Source organism: Zophobas morio, unplaced genomic scaffold, assembly GCF_036711695.1.
Source record: "Zophobas morio isolate AGI-343-1 ecotype UQ-CSIRO unplaced genomic scaffold, CSIRO_AGI_Zmor_V1 ptg000026l, whole genome shotgun sequence".
Taxonomy (NCBI): domain Eukaryota; kingdom Metazoa; phylum Arthropoda; class Insecta; order Coleoptera; family Tenebrionidae; genus Zophobas; species Zophobas morio.
The window spans coordinates 4,927,460-4,943,300 of record NW_026972131.1 but is presented as its reverse complement, the minus strand read 5'-3'; the positions used below and the strand labels follow the sequence as shown (position 1 = coordinate 4,943,300).

At 32.6% G+C, this 15,841-nt stretch overlaps 1 protein-coding gene across 7 annotated transcripts in view; it reads left to right on the top strand.

Annotated features, from left to right (window-relative positions):
- Positions 1-15,841, top strand: part of LOC135136030 (hemicentin-2-like) — a 587,972-nt gene that overhangs the window by 369,059 nt on the left and 203,072 nt on the right. The window lies entirely within an intron of this gene.

The following is a 15,841-nucleotide window of genomic DNA, read 5'->3' as shown; positions in this document are numbered from 1 at the left end:
TTTTTGTTTGGATTATGACTTAATTTTTATTACAGTGTATACCAAATGTCTGAATTGATTACAGCATTCCACACCGCGTTGTGGTGTTCTAACAAACCATAATAAGCAACTATGTATTGTGATTATCTAAACGTAAATACCCTCTCGAATTGCTGGATTTGTAGCCAACGTATTTCGAATTATTTATAACCAAAATTACGCTTTTAAGCTATACTCTGTAATGCAGAGATAAACAAGTGACTTTTGAAATTTAATCTGCTGAAAATTATAAATTATGACACACCGTCATAACATATTGACTATAAATAAACAATTAGTTTTGTGCCTGGTACGCAAAGTGACGAGGTGATAAATTGACTTAATCCCGAAGGGTACGGGTTATTTAATTTATAAACCTGAACTTTTTTACACTTTTCATTGATTGCTCACTCAAAATAGGAGCGTTGTTTTTACGGAGTGACTATTCGTACACACAGTATGTACGAATAGTACAAGAGCTATTCATACATCCAGTGTGTACGAATAACTACAGCGCTATTCGTACACACAATTGTACGCCCACACACGAATGATTCTGACTGTGCCTATTTTTCAGTTTGATTTCGTTAAATATTTAGTGACCATCATCAAATAGATAAAAGGTACGTGTATGTATATCAGTATCATTCAGTAATTACGTGTACTAACATAAGTCCAATCATAGCTTTGCAGATATAAGCATAACTTCAAACTTTAGCCGCCACAAATGTTCCCAACGTACCTTCAAACTCCAGACATTCCAGATCGAGTTTAATAATTTTTACAAGTACTGCACATCTTTTCTATAACAAGATAATAAAGTTACAATATGTTAACAGTTGGAAAAACTTTCGAAACTTACGAAGAGTGGCGCTAACTTTAAAAAATTACGAAGACATGAATTATATATATTTTTACAAAAGAATTAGTGTAACAATTTCCGAAGGAAAGAAGAAACAGGCCGCTAACTGTAGTGATGACGTGCAATATTATAAAATTGATTATGCATGTGCCAAAAGAGGTAAACATTTTAAGAGTAAATTAAAGAAGACACAAAACGATGCAAGATAATTGTCCAGCTAGTATAAAAATAAGTATTAACGATAATCATCAGTTATGCATTACAGAAATGCATAATCACAGACTTGAAGAATCCTCTTACAAATTTATGGCTAGAAATTGCAAACTGGATCCAAGCGACAAAGAAGAAATGGTGCATCTTATGCAAATGAAAGCCAATTCGAAAGACGCACAAAACTATATTATGTCAAAAACAAACAAAATCGTAACCCTGAAAGAAATATAAAGTCAATTGCTAAAGCACTATTAAACACAAACTCGAAGAGATTATCCCGAAACTTATTCAAGAAGGAGACTCAGTAAAAATTTTCCGAAATGGCGACAAAAATCTAAGAGCAATTTACTACCAAAGTAAGACAATGAAACAAATGTTCAAGTACTTTCCGGAAATATTAATATGCGATGGCACCTACAAACTCAATAACCTGAGAATGTCGTTGTACTCACTGTTGATGAAAATGGACATAGTGAAATTATATGTTCTTTTTTGTTGATTGATGAGGACGAAATTACTTTAGGCGAAGTGACTCAGTTATTCAAAAAAGAAAATGCTAACTGGGAGGCAACAAAAACTACTTTCACTGATAAGGATATGAAGGACCTTCACATTTTCAATCAGGAATTTCCAGATGCTAGGCTGTTATTATGCTTATACTACACTCTAAAGACGTTTCGCAGGAAAATTACTGTGGATAAAATGAAGATTTCGTCTGCCCACAAAGAACAGTGCCTGAATTTGATACAGAGGATAACATACAGCCATAGTGACGGAGAGTATATAGAATAGAATTGAATAAGTTTCAATTTTCCCAAAGTTACGGCATATTATAAGAAAAATTGGCACGACATAAAGGAGCAGTGGGTCTGTGCATATCGTCATCACTGCCTAACATTTGGAAACAATACAACCAGTAGATTAGAAAATATTAATCAAATGCTGAAAGCAGGTATTGAAAAACTGTCTTCTTTGGACCAGTTTTTCACTGACTTCAAGAAGGTGTTTTCTTCATTACCAATTGAAAGAGAAAGAAGTTCACGATTTACTCCTTAAGTAGGAAATAATTAAATTTAAACGGGATACTTATCAATGGAAATATCACAACTTAATTACTCCTTTTGCTTGGAAATCTTTACTGCAGCAATTTTCTTTTATGGTAAGATACAAAATTAAGGAAAACCTAGAACTAAACGAAAAATGACAAATGTGACTGCAGCTTTCTAACCAAATGCTATTGCTATGTTGCCACATTTTGGCTTTAAGAGAAAAAATGGGTTTGAATCCGTCTGACGAAAAGTTGATGCTTAATCGTTGGAAGAAGAATTTTTATTTAAGTTATCACAGAGCGTCAAGCAATATGGAAAATCTGTATGCAAATGATGCATGCCAACAAGTAACAATATTGGATTTCGCATCTCCAACACCTACAGCTGTTAGAGCTAACAAAAAATATGAATAAGCAGCAAAATTATGTTCCAGATTTGCTGTTGTTATATCCGAGTTTGGGACTGAAAAATATAAGCAAAAAATGCAAGACGCCAAATTGCTTCTCAATTATTACGAAATGAATATAGAGGTACTTATATGTGAACTGGCAAGTTCGTCTAAAAATGCAGTCACTAACAAAACGAAGTGCTTGATACAGGTATTGAAGAAATTGAAATGAATTTCACAGAGGAAAATGTTTAATCACACTGTGAAAAAATGTGGAAGAATAGATTATTTACGTTGAAGACTTGAATCAAAGTAATTCATTGGAAGAAATAAACAATAACAACAAAAAACTAATAGAAAATACTCGAAACCAATATGAAAAATGCAGTGGTACATAATAAACATCAGGATAATGAACACCAAGAAACTGCAACAAAAACAAATGAGGAAAGAATAGAAAAACTAATCCCTCAAAATTAAGGCTGTGATTGGCACATCTAAGATGCTGTAGGGAATGCTGTTCAATTAACGTTTGCAAAAATATTTGCTAACAGTGAAGTCTATAGACAGAAATCTACTAGTAATACCATCTCGTAGAATCAAAGTGAAAAATATCATATTTTACCTAGTTGCTCTTAACAAAAAATGAACGAGCCTACTCCGGCAAAAAAAACTATTGTTTCATCATCCAAAACCAACCTAAATGAAGAATTTTTGTTTGAATTAAAAGCAACTAAACTTCCTAAAAAAATGATTCGTTGTGGGCGCCCTAAAGGTCACATGTCAACGGCTGTGGAAGTAAAAAGAAAAAAACAAACTTTTGGGGTTCCAGTAAAATACAGCTTAAAATCAGATTATGAAAAAAAGAAGTTGATCTTTGAATGGATTGGTTTATCTTACGAATCCACTATTAAATATACTACTTCCCATTTACCTACTGAGCCAAAATTAATCAAATCAGAATTTTTTTAAAATGAAGTGCATGTATCTTTAGTCCAAAAAGATTTTGCAGCACCCGGTTATTCTGCTCTACTTCGTTTTTTGATAACTGCGAAAAAAATCAAGAACTTGCACTGCAGAATTTGTAACAAGATGTCGAATGGAATCAGTACTAAAGAAATGTGCCAATATCAAGCGAAAACTGAAAGGTGATTGGTTTTGTACTGTTTACAGTGAAAGCGAGAATCTTTAGTATGATACTGAACACTTGGAGATGTTCTATTAATTATTATTAAACTATCTTTTTTTCGTTCTTATAATCTTCTTAAAAATAGTTCCATTGTTTTGTTTTAAAGTTTTTTTGAAAAAAAAAAGTACAAAAAATAAAAGTTAAGTCTGTTAGCACTGTTTTGTTGTGTTTTGTTTCTTATGTTAATATACAGAGTGTTATTGAAAGGTACGTACAAAATAAAATCGGCAGTTGGTCTCGAAGTATGGGTGCTAAAAGTTACAAAAATTTCAGGTAAAAGTGTTCTCCTTTTAGAGATAAAAATTATTAAAATTTATGTCCAAATTCGTTGTACGCCTCTGATAAAAAGATCATCTCTCGTTTCTATAGCAACATTTAGTCTTGACAAAAGTTTTATTGTTACAGTTGCTAGGATTTACTAAAATAAATTAATTTTACCTATTTATCCTTCAGTAGCGTCTAAAAAGGTTGGATAAGGGTTGATTTTCCCCTTATAATTTTGACAACACAAAATAAGTTTTTTTCACTAGCAGCCTGGACGCATGCAAATGTCGACTCATTTAGTGGTAGCAAATTCAACTTTTGCTACCACGGGTTCAAAAAGAAAAATTGAGGTTATGTACGCAATGTTTGATGTGATTATTTCTTAAAAAATGAACAAATGTGTGCTACAAACATTACTTGAGTATACGCATGGTAGTTGGTAGACGGTAGAAGATAAAATGATTAACTCAGCGACAAGTATAAACGGTTTTCTTTGTGTTGAAGATTTAGATCAAGTTTGATTAGAAATCAAAACAAAATCATGTTGCGTCAAAAAATTGAACGTTTATTTTTCAGTTTATTGTCTTATGGTTTCTACTAGTGAAAAAAATAGTATATTAACCACGGTTGCAAAGCCACTTCTAGACCTCGCACTTAGAGCCCTCGACACTGCGCGTCTCGGGTTCTAATTTGCGCTCGGTCTAGAATGCTTGGCTCTGCAACCTTGGCTAATAATATACTATTTTAGACTTCTTAGACTTCGTGAAGAACTGTCAATTTTGTTGTACGTACCTTTCAATAACACCCTACCTACCACTTAGTCTCTTGGATTTATTTCTAATGCCTGTTACGGTTTGCTTGTATTTGACATAATACAGCTTTTTCTTCTTTGTCACTTATACCCATTTTGCGATTTATAGCCACAGATTTGTAAAAGCATAAGTATACCATATAGTTTTAGAAAAGACGTACAACGGTCGTAAAAATCATTAAATTTGAACTGGAGTTTGAAGGTAAATCGAAGATTTGTGGCGCCAAAACCTTTCAACTTGTGTTAGTACGCCTAATTACTGAGTGATACCTATATACAAAATCTCTATCCATCTGATGATCTGATGATCATGAAATATTCAACGTAATCGAACTACAGATTATTCACAGTAAAGAGAGTAAAATGGTGTGAACAGATGTTTGTATCATTTGTAATGTGGACGTACCTACATGTGAGTATGAACAGCGCGCGTACTATTCATACACACTGTATGTACGATTAGCGCTGTAGTTATTCGTACACACCGTGTGTATCAATAGCTCTTGTACTATTCGTACATACTGTGTGTACGAATAGTCACTCCGTTGTTTTTATTATAAATTTGTTTTGTATTTTTGAAATATTTACCAATAATTATGTCTTAATTGGTATTACTCTTATTACTCTAGAATTCTCGAATAATTTTATCGGTGATTGATTAAACTTTTTAAATGATACTTAATACAATTTTTTGTAGTTTTTAACCAGTTTTTTATACGTTTAATCGTATACGTATTATTTACTGCTATCTTTTACATCACTTTACAGTTATAGTGCACACATACATGAATTATGAATTTTGTTCTAAAATCGGAATTTTCTGTACCCCTAAGCACATGTATCTTGCGAAGGTCACATTTAATATTTTCGGTACTATAAAGAAAGATAATCCAAGCCGTGATTCGATATCAATTCAATAATCCAAGAAGAAGAACAAATTTTATTGCATGTAAGTACGTAGGTAGGTTTTAATAAATATTATGCAACAAGTGAATTAAACATACGTTTATGCACGAGAAGGTGTTGAGATCATTTCTTTGAGTGAATAAATATATTTAATTCGCGCGGCGTATATATGCTATTATTCCATTTAGACAAATTTTATGAGAAAATTTTCAAGTAGTAAATAAAAATTCGAATCATAATACTCCCAATCGAGAAATTGTGTAGACTGCAAAACTAATTCTATATTTTGCCATTTCTTCTTAATGTACGTAGTCTTCTTTCCACAACGAGAAACTTAAAACATGTTCAAAATTTTTCTAGGAAAATATGTATTTTGCAATTACAGCACCTCGGTCTGCTAACAATTCATCACGACTGAGATTGCGTCTTTTTTTTAGTTACATATAGTTTTCTTTGAACAACATGTTAGTTAAATATGTTTTCAGTTTTTTGTTGGAAAAAGAAGACTTCGTATATAAAGAAAATTGTAGAAAATATAAGCCCCGCCCACCCACACGCTCTTAATTGTAATGATTATTTTATTCATCGTGATTCGAGGACGGAGCTTAGTTGCCAAATCCTCATTTCTCTACAAGAAATTACCATGTGAAATATGTTCCTAAAAGAGGAAAATTTTGTGGAGAAAACTTCGTCGCTCTGTCTGACAACGAATAAAAAAAAAATCATTACAATTGAGATAGGGCGGGTGGGTGGGGCATATATTTTGCCCTTTCTTCTTAATACATATACGTAGTCTTCTTTTCACAACGAGAAACTTAAAACATGTTCAAAAGTTTTGTAGGGAAATATGGATTTTGGAATTACAGCACCTCGGTCTGATAACAATTCATCACGACTGAGATCGGGAGTTTTTTTTAGTTACATATAGATTTTTTTTTAACAACACGTTAGTTAAATATGTTTTCAGTTTCTTGTTGGGAAAAGAAGACTTCGTATATAAAGGAAATTGTAGAAAATATAAGCCCCGCCCACCCACCCGCTCTTAATTGTAATGATTCTTTTATTCATCGTGATTCGAGGACGGAGCTTACTTGCAAAATCCTCATTTCTCTACAAGAAATTACCATGTGAAATATGTTCCTAAAAGAGGAAAATTTTGTGGAGAAAACTTCGTCGCTCTGTCTGACAACGAATAAAAAAAAATTATTACAATTGAGATAGGGCGGGTGGGTGGGGGTTATATTTTGCCTTTTCTTTTTAATACATATACGTAGTATTCTTTTCACTACGAGAAACTTAAAACATGTTCAAAAGTTTTGTAGGGAAATATGGATTTTGGAATTACAGCACCTCGGTCTGATAACAATTCATCACGACTGAGATCGGGACTTTTTTTAGTTACATATAGTTTTTTTTTTAACAACACGTTAGTTAAATATTTTCAGTTTCTTGTTGGGAAAAGAAGACTTCGTATATAAAGAAAATTGTAGAAAATATAAGCCCCGCCCACCCACCCGCTCTTAATTGTAATGATTCTTTTATTCATCGTGATTCGAGGACGGCGCTTAGTTGCCAAATCCTCATTTTTCTACAAGAAATTACCATGTGAAATATGTTCCTAAAAGAGGAAAATTTTGTGGAGAAAACTTCGTCGCTCTGTCTGACAACGAATAAAAAAAAATCATTACAATTGAGATAGGGCGGGTGGTTGGGGCATATATTTTGCCCTTTCTTCTTAATACATATACGTAGTCTTCTTTTCACAACGAGAAACTTAAAACATGTTCAAAAGTTTTGTAGGGAAATATGGATTTTGGAATTACAGCACCTCGGTGACAACAATTCATCACGACTGAGATTGGCACTTTTTTTAGTTACATATAGTTTTTTTTTAACAACACGTTAGTTAGATATGTTTTCAGTTTCTTGTTGGGAAAAGAAGACTTCGTATATAAAGAAAATTGTAGAAAATATAAGCCCCGCCCACCCACCCGCTCTCAATTGTTATGATTTTTTTTATTCATCGTTATTCGAGGGCGGAGCTTAGATGCCAAATCCTCAATTTTTAACAAAAATTTACCATGTGAAATGTTCTTAAAAGAGTAAAATTTTGTGGAGAATTGTGGATTTGCATTTAAATTTCGTCGCTCAATCTGACAACGAATAAAAAAAAAATCATTACAACTGAGACAGGGCGGGTGGGTGGGGCTTATATTTTGCCTTTTCTTCTTAATACATATACGTAGTCTTCTTTCCACAACGAGAAACTTAAAACTTGTTCAAAATTTTTGTAGGGAAATATGTACTTGCAATTACGCTCCGCACCTCGGTCTGCTAATAATTCATCATGACTGAAATCGGGACTTTTTCTTAGTTACATATAGTTTTCTTCGAACAATACGATGGTTAAAATGTTTTCAGTTTCTTGTTGGGAAAAGAAGACTTCGTATATAAAGAAAATTGTAGAAAATATAAGGCCCGCCCACCCACCCGCTCTCAATTGTTATGATTTTTTTTATTCATCGTTATTCCAGGGCGGAGCTTAGATGCCAAATCCTCAATTTTTTACAAGAAATTACCATGTGAAATGTTCTTAAAAGAGTAAAATTTTGTGGAGAAATATGGATTTGGAATTAAATTTCGTCGCTCGATCTGACAACGAATAAAAAACATCATTACAATTGAGATAGGGCGGGTGCGTGGGGCTTATATTTTGCCTTTTCTTCTTAATACATATACGTAGTCTTCTTTCCACAACGAGAAACTTAAAACATGTTCAAAATTTTTGTAGGGAAAATGTATTTGCAATTACGCTCCGCACCTCAGTCTGCTAACAATTCATCACGACTGAAATCGGGACTTTTTTTTAGTTACATATAGTTTTCTTTGAACAACACGATAGTGAAATATGTTTTCAGTTTCTTGTTGGGAAAAGAAGACTTCGTATATAAAGAAAATTGTAGAAAATATAAGCCCCGCCCACCCACCCGCTCTCAATTGTAATCATTTTTTTATTCATCGTGATTTTAGTGCGGAGCTTAGTTTCTCTACAATCTCTTTAATTTCTCTACAAGAAATTACCATCTGAAATATGTTCTTAAATGAGGACCATTTTGTGGACAAAACTACGTCGCTCGGTCTGACAACGAATAAAAAAAGTCTTTACAACTATGGCGGGTGGGTGGGGCTTATATTTTGCCCTTTCTTCTTAATAAACATAGTGTTCTTTTCACAACGAGAAACTTAAAACATGTTCAAACTTTTTATTTCCCGAGAAGCTAAGGAAGTATAGTAATCGAGTCTCCCGTTTCTGTCTGTCTGCCTGTCTGTCGGTCTGTTTGTCTGGTGTCTGTATCCATTTATATTAGACAAGTAATCTCCGAAACTACTGGACCGATTGTTGTCAAATTTTGTAAGAATACCATGTAGATAGTTAAATGATAGCTAAAATTTAGCTAATCATCTCCATCACCAATGGGATGACGTCATCTCCAAAATTTATAATAAAAAGTTTTTTGAAACTTCATAAAATAAGATGCTTCTGTACTTGTGGTGTATGAACCCGCGTGGAATTTTCACGCTACACATCCACAATTTTTTGAAAAAAATCAAAAGACTATTATATAAACAAAATAAGAATATTTTGTAATATAACTTTGAAACCGCAATACCGAATGGTCTGGAATCTTGTAAATATTTTAAAGATGTCGTAATCATGATAAATCGTTCAGTAAAATTTGCACGTTTATCCCCTTCCAAAAAATTGATCACGTCATATCAAAATTTTGCCGAATAAACCCTATCCAAAATCTGCAAAATATGATAAGTCTATACTTCTGATTTATCATCGCATTAAAAGTTTTTAAATTACTTATACAAGGTGACTCATAAAATGTAATGAATGAGTCAATATATTTTATTGATTAAATCGGGAACAGTTCACTCCATTTTCCCGAAAATTTGGGAATGCAATACTGTTATAATTGGTATTACACTGCATCTACCCAAAGTGATATACGTGTTGATGACGTCATCACAAAAGTTTCTTAAGGAAAACTCATTTGGAACGCACACCCAGTACGCTTCTTTACGTTTATTTTAACTTATAGAGGTTCTCATAAAAAAATAAAATTCACATCAAATTTTATAATTTTTCCAAAATGCTGGATATGTTCCATTATATATATAGTTTTCTTTGAACAACATGATAGTTAAATATGTTTTCAGTTTCTTGTTGGGAAAAGAAGACTTTCTATATAAAGAAAAAATGTAGAAAATGTAAGCCCCGCCCACCCACCCGCTCTCAATTGTAATGATTTTTTTATTCATCGTGAGTCAAAATCCTCAATTCTCTACAAGAAATTACCTTGTGAAGTATGTTCGTAAAAGAGTAAAATTTTGTGGAGAAATATGGATTTTGCAATTAAACTTCGTATTATTATAAGTTAAATAACTTGAAAAAGGCAAAAACTGATAAAAAAATTACATAAGGTCATGTATTAGTAGCCATTATTAAATGCAAAAAATGTTTTCTTATACTAACAATAATGAGAAAATCGAGGTCTTGCCAGGTGAGTTTCCTCAGTCTCATGAGTTTTGATATTCAGAAATAGTCGATTTGTTGTGCTCCATGTGGATAGTCCGTTTAAATTTTCTTGTAAATTATCACAATCTCCAGATTCACTTACTAACAGGAACAGCTTAAGATCGTTAGCGAATAGTAATTTCTGACAGGATAATGAATTAACCACATCGTTAACGTATAACAAAAACAGCAATGGTCCCAAATTGGACCCTTGCGGCACACAAGATGTGGGATAAAATGGCTCCGAGAGAAAGTTACGGTATCTAACAAATAATTTTCTGTCAAATAAGTAGTATCTAAAAAGTAGAAGTAGCGATTTCGAAAGTCCAACTGAATTTAATTTCTCAAGTAATATATACTAGTCCATTTAATGGAATGTCTTCTTGAAATCTGTGCATATCACGTCTACTTGTATATTTTGATCTAATGCTTCTATAACCTATTGACTAAAGTATGAAAATAAATGCACTTGTAGATAATCGATTCTAAAATTTTAAGAAATGACATAGAATGCATATGCAGTTCTCTATCAAACTAGGGTCACCTGTCTTCAACACAGTAGTAACAATAGCGTTTTTCCAAATTATGAGAACAGATGAGGTTGTGATAATGAGACTGAAGATTCGATGTAAATGTGTTACAGAAATACAGGCACAGTCTGTAAGGAGGAAACTAGGTCCATCGTCTAAGCCAGCGATCAACGAGTCCTTAGAACGTTTTAACGGATCAAAGATTTCTTCCTCGGTTATATCATCAGTTCTGAGATTGTGTATATTTGGGTTCTGAATACTTGTTGTGTCGAAGTATGATGAATCTGACGAAATGTAGACATTATTAAAAAAGATGCTGAAAGCATTGATAATCTCCGAAGGTGTAGCAATTTCTTTATTGGTAAACTTCATTTGAGCAGGAATCCTGAACTTTCCCTTTTTTGCCTGAACAAATGCCCAAAATTTGTTGGGATCTGAAGAAATAGAAGATTGAACTTCATTCACATACTTAACATAGATAGATTTTAAATTGGTCATGTATTGCGAAAAGTTGTGAAAGTTCGAAAAATTTTGTAACAAGATAGCAAGTCTATTATTCGGGTTGTCAAGGAGATCGGGTACTATGCAAGTACCATGGTGGTGCAACAAGAAAGAGATCTCGAATAGTCAAAATTCATAGCAGATTACAAGAAATCAAAGGCGTTTAGACATTTCTGGGACCAGCTAAAACATATTCCCAGTGACGAGGGACTACGTGCTACAGCAAATTAATCATCGAAATGATATTGAGCGGTGCACTAGTAAATGTACTTTTGGTTATAAAGCAGTTAGATAAAACAAAGTACAGATTACAAAATTCCGAGAATCCGTTACCATGGTCTTATTAGGAGAAATAAGCGCATCCACCACAATTCCACATAAAATATTACATTGCGCATAAATGCCAGTGAATATTCACAGCCCAAGGGTAGAGGTTCGCACAAATGACTAACTATTGAACACCATGTGTTCGCCGCTATAGTGGGATGTTTGAGGAAAACCTCACCGGATAGTGAGACACAATGTATTTATTAATGACTTTTGAGGTAAAATCTCGTAAGATTTATCTTATACAATACAATTACTTTTCCATCAAAGTTTGAGTTAAAAGTATTTTGTTAAAATAACATAGGAGATCAGGTGTGATACTTCGCCAAGGAGAAGCTGCTAATCACGAAGTTGTTTCTGCCGCGAAACAACACGTTAGAATTTTGTTTAGGTTTACTGAATAGCCGCAAAAGTTAAAAGCTTTCAACAAAAATTCAAAACTCTAACAAAATTAATCTACCACAAAATTCAAAGCCAAAGCGACATTTCGTTGTTACAAGTGCGTTTGCTTTCATTTTCCAGAATAAAATTACTTACAGACAGTAGTTTTACATTTTCCAGCTTGCAACGAACCCATAATAACGGTAGAATATCAGTTTATTTAACTTAAGAGACGTCTATTTCAGGCAAAACAAAGCTCGCCTCGACATTTACTATCGGTCCTTTAAGCAGCGGTTACATGAGACATTGTCTTTTAGATTACAAAAGGTCGTTGTCTTCACCGATACTATATCATTTTGCATGTATAAATCCGTACGAAACAATGACCGTGCGAATACAAACTAATGCGCTATAAATTTACACAGGCCGTAATTATCCATTTTAAAATCTAGATTTATTGGGTCGTAGGAACATAAAGCATCGAGGAAATAATTTTTGTCCCCTACGTCGAGCACACTTCTTTGATAAAATATTGGGCTCAGCGTGAGATTTGCGAGTTGTGGAACACACAGATAGGTGATTTTTTTTAAAGTTGGACCGACTCTTGTGTTGTTTTTGAGGTTTGGACTATATCACCGGACCGCACTCGGTTCCTTTGTTTACGAAGATTTATATCTGCCAAGTTGCGCCCTACACAAATATTCAGTGTTTGCAAACAAGAACATATAATAAACTAAAGGTCCGCGCTTTTATTAGCTGTTGTTGCGCGCTTTATTATCTTTTTTTTTAATTACTCCAACTGATAAGTTGATTACCGAACCTTGTAGCTGCGAGTAAATTATCGAGCAGTGGTGTGAACGTTAGGTTAACTATCCCCCAGTTAAAATCATTCAAAATTATCTTTTTAAATTGCACAAAAAATAAATGAGATACAAAATATTACTGTTTATTTGTTAATGGCTATGGATTTGTGCGAATAGTAACACATTTCATTTTTGAAATTGTATTACAATTTTGTGGAAATATTTTAACAATGCAAAACTTCAACCAAAAAAGTCGCTGTAGGGTTAAATTTAGTATCTATGCAGCAATATAGTATGCTGATATACAAAGGTATGCGCTTTTTTATAGCATTAAAATTAAGCTTGGGTATGCAATGTTGATAAAAAATTCTAAAATATTTACACAATCCCCTTTTACCTTAGCTCGAAGTTGAGTATTACATTCTTTGTGTAGAGACAAAATAATTTTTGTTAATTATGGTTTAATCGTGGGAGGACTAATCAGAGGGAGGTTAGAATTCTTAAAATTCCCTCCCTGTTGCTACGCTGTTACTCAGGTTTTTAGGTCCTTTCAATCGATATTTTGTCGTGTCTTTAAAAAAGGAAGTGCCGTCCACAGACAAAAAGACAGTATGAAACATATGTATTCAAAAGGAAATAACCAATGGAAAATAGTGTATTATTTATTTTTTGTTTATCTTTATACATCGCAAGAATGTCACGTAGCAATTTGCAGTGATTGGAACAATTACTTTCAAAAAGTAATGCGTTACAATTACTCATTATTCAGTAACAATAGTAGTTTATCACAATTACAAATTACTTTTTTTTAAGGAATTCGTTACAATTACTTTTTGCACTTTAAAAAATTTTATGAAGACACAATTTTAGATATTTGTTGTATGGTCCAAAGGATCAAGAAACAAGCAGTGAGTATTTTATTAACACATTTGTTACATATTCACATCAGTAAATAAAATACTTAAAACGAACAAAAAACCTTTGGAGGGGGCTACAAGATAATATAATATACTCCTAATACTTAATTTAATAATACATTTATTTTCGACAGGTTTTCACCCAATTACAGGAATTACAAAATTAAAGATATGAAAAAGAAGAATGTCGTATTGACAATGCAGGTACCCATTGTTAAATTAATATAAAATCCTTAATTAGTAAAAGTATAATACTATCCTCATTTAGTATATCAGTATAATGCATTTAATTTATATTCCAAATTTGTTTATGACATCACGAATCAGATCTTACATTCAAAAAATCTTTGCCATATCTATATATAAATCCGTATGTTTTGAATGCGTTAGAGGGTCGACACTCTCATAAAATTTTATTGTCGGATTATAATGGGTTTAAAAGGACGGACCTGATTGGAGTGGACCAGAAAAATGGCTAAAGTTTGTTTGACCACAAATTTTAAATATTCTGCCCCTCTTTACTCAATTATTTATTAAGATATTTTATTTCTGTAAAGCGCAATAGATTTTTTAATAGAATTTCTACTAATACACCTTTTTGAAAATTTAAAATCGATCCATAAATAGCGAAAACCAGATAATCTCATACTCATCACAATTTTAACGCGTTGTAGTTTTTTTTTTGACAACAAAATTTAAAAAACGGAAAAGCAATTTGGTTGGAGCTTTTTACGCTCATTTCAACAGTGTGAAGTTTATTACAATCGGATGTATACTTTTAGGTTATTCTTCTCTTTGTGGGGATGAACCAGCTATAATAATCCCAGCAGGTTAGGTCAGGTAGAGAAAAACAAAACAATATTTTTGAGTATTTGGGTAAAAAGTAATTGCAAAAAGTAATTGTAAAATTGACTGAAATACTTAAAAAAATTAATTCGTTACAATTACTCATTACATTTTCTGAAAAGTAATGCATTACAGTTACTCATTGCTTGAAAAAGAATTGAATTACGGTAGTGAATTATTTGTAATTGAGTTACTTCCAACCACTGGAAATTTGTTTAATTTGAACGAGTTGTCTCCTCAAAACAGAGGACTAAAATTATTAATTAAACCACAATGGAACAAAATGTTTCGAATATTATCATCATTATTATTATTCTTACTTGATCAAAATTAAATAAAGACGTGGGTATTCTCACATTTTCCAGAAAACAAGGTTTTTAATTTGATTAGTATAAAACTGATCGAAGGCTGGCTGTAAGTATAATCCCACAAATTCAGCTCTTTAAAAAATATATAAAATTTGATTTTACAATTTTCGTTTTGTGATAACCTCTGCAAAGTAAAAACCAGCGGCATAAATAACACTCCTGCAGCCCCTGCGCCGTACGGACAATGTAGAATATCTTTAAAACATATAACTAACGAAATAAAATGTCGTTCAGCACTAGGTAATAGGCTAATTGCAATCTGAATCTCAAGTGTTTGTTTATATTTACATATACATCGAAAGAAATTCTGCAAGACTCTTCTGTCAATTTATTTACTTGTAACAATAAAATAAGAGCTTTCGAAGAGAAGTTAAATTTATGGAAAAGTAGACTGGATCAAAATGTTTTTGATATGTTTCCAAATATTTCAACCGTAATAGATGAAAATTTAATAGGTGATACAGAATGAAGCATTAGTGGTGAAGGTTGTAATGAAAACAAATCTGTCACAACTAGTTGAAACATTTGACGAATATTTTCAGAATCAACCGATTTGAGAATAGGCAATATGTGGAGTCAAAATCCATTTTTATCTTCAATAATAATAATCCACCTATCTCAGAAGAAAACTCGTTACTATAACTTGCTGCTGACATGAGGCTGGAAATCTTATATAAAAATAAAACATTTAATCAATTTTGGATATCCCTTGAAAATGAATACCCGAATTTGTACAACAAGGTAATGAGAATTCTAATTCACTTTTCAACTATACAGGGTGCCTCATCCAAGTCTGGATACAGGGAATTAACATGGGAATTGTTTTTATTTTATAATATCTCCCCAGATCACTTTAAAGCTATTATTGAGTGATGCCTTTCTG